The following is a 2,510-nucleotide window of genomic DNA, read 5'->3' on the forward strand; positions in this document are numbered from 1 at the left end:
TGCTTCCCAAGGTCTCTGCAGCTCTCTGGACACCACGCCGGACATAGCTGTCACCAATGATCCACACTGTGCATATGAAAGTAAAATGAGTGTAATAAAAAATTAGCGTTATATATTTTAAAAAAAGTTGAAGCGTTTTGTTTTTTTTTAAGATAACAGCTGAATTATGGTTTCAAGGTTTGTTGTATAACGTTAGTTTCAGCTAAACTCAACTTACCTTAAGTTTCGTGAGGGAGCTGCAGGGGAGCTGGCACCAAGCGGGAGCAGCCAACACCACAGGGGTAGCCAAAGTAGCGTAGCTTCTTAGCCTCGTAGCTTGTTAGCCTAGCTTGTTAGCCTTAGCTAACTTAGCAGCACCGAGCGAGGTGGGCGTGTTTAGGCAACCAGGCTTCCTTCGGCCTGCCTCTTTGCCCATTTTTGATTGTCCGGGAGTTGGGCGGAGTCAGGCACTGCCAAGATGGCGACGTCCAGAGCGGAGTATTTTGAGCTTCAAATCCACTCTTCAGAAACGGATGGGTGACGTCACCGTGACTACGTCCATTATTTTATACAGTCTATGGTTGTGACACGTCTTTATCAGCTTATCTGTCAATCAGCTGATATTAGGGAGGCGTGACCGTGCGTAAATAAGGAAGCGGGGCCCAGGTATGATGAACAGGGACGAGGGGGCATACATGCTCTCCCATACCTGGAGCAGCGCCCTGGAGAGGTGGCGGATGGACAGCAGGTGGCGTGATCGTCCTGCCAAAACTGACAGGACGATCACGTCTCCCTAATATCAGCTGATTGACTGATCAGCTTATAAAGACGTGTCACAACAACCACCAAGTGACACTTCTGAGGAAGGCGGAAGTTTACGCCGAAACATGTCAAGGTATGTAACATTCTAACATGTCTGAGATAAAAGAACAACTAAAGTCAGTACTTTGACTGCTGTTAGGTACCGGGATGAGATTGTCAGACCAGGTGCAGTGGGCCCTGGGTTCCTTCTGATGCATGACAATGCCCAGCCTCATGTGGCTGGAGTGTGTCAGCAGTTCCTGGATGACAAAGGCATTGATGCTATTGACTGGCCCGCCTGTTCCCCAGACCTGAATCCAATTGAGCACCTTTGGGACATCATGTATCGTAGCATCTACCGCTGCCACATCGCACCACAGACTGTCCAGGAGCTGACTGATGCCCTGATCCAGGTCTGGGAGGAGATCCCCCAGGAGAACATCCGTGGTCTCATCAGGAGCACGCCCAGACATTGTAAGGAATGTACACAGGCACGTGGAGGCCATACACACTACTGAGCCACATTATGAGTTGTCCTGAGAAAATTCACAGAAGCTGGATCAGACGATCTGATTTTTCCACTTTGATTTTGGGTTTGATTCTGAATCCAGTCCCAAATGAGTTAATGATTTTGGTTTCCATGGATTGTTCCTACATTATTTTGTTCTCAACGAATTACACTATGTAATCAATAAAGATTTTCATCGGAATATTTCATTCATCGAGATCTGGGATGTGTGATTTAGGTTTTTCCTTTATTTTTTGAGCAGTGTATATACTATCATATATTTTACCATGGTCTGGGTGAATACTTGGTTCTGATTGGCTGCAGTGTCCACTAAAAACTGATGGACATCTTGTCAGGCATTACTTCTTACAGAATGTATACATATCACATATAGCGTCCCAATGACGAGATGTTCCTTTCAACCTGGATAATATCACTGCATTAAAACATGGGGAGAGGTGAAAAAGGTTAGCGGTAAGGCTTGTGGGAGCAAGGAACATCAGACGTTATGCACTACCAGTGAGTTCTCATCCCACGTCGTCACATATTGCCACTTTGTCAGTGGACTTTCACATTACATAGTAGGTGCCAAGTATCCTCCTGCATCTGCTGTTGACATTCAGGGATGCTACAACCAAAATCAACACTTCAAGCACTTGATTGTATTTAGGCAACAAAGCACATGGTTAGGTCGATGAAAAACAAACAAACAAAAAAAAACCCATCATGATTTGGCTCTACATTAGAGGTGAACACGAGGCTCCAGGGCCATGTTGCAAAGTGACTATGCCTGGCGACAAATCGGACCACTGCGAAAGGTGGGTTTTGAGGCCAGTATGTGACACTGAACTTCATAATGAGAACAGGCTGGCACTACACATTTCAACTTATTTGTACTCCAAAAGTGAAAAGAGATCTGGGTAAAAACAGGCCTGACACCTCCCAGAAAAACCTTTGCTAGAAGCAATTAACCGTCCTCATGGCCAACAGATCTAATGGACATGAAAACACACCTCACTCACTAAAATGTAAACTACAATGATGTTGTGCTTAGATGAGCACCGAACATGAACAAGGCACTGATATGTTGAACTGGAAAGTGTCATATTTAACTTCATACTATGGGGCGACCCTTTAGTTTATAGTTTTAACCATGGCTGGATTAACTGTTATGGAGCCTCAGTGCTGAAATCAGCTACTGGGTCTCATTAACTCCAGTTCG

The sequence above is a fragment of the Epinephelus moara genome, chromosome 2 (assembly GCF_006386435.1).
Source record: "Epinephelus moara isolate mb chromosome 2, YSFRI_EMoa_1.0, whole genome shotgun sequence".
In the NCBI taxonomy this organism is placed as follows: Eukaryota; Metazoa; Chordata; class Actinopteri; order Perciformes; family Serranidae; genus Epinephelus; species Epinephelus moara.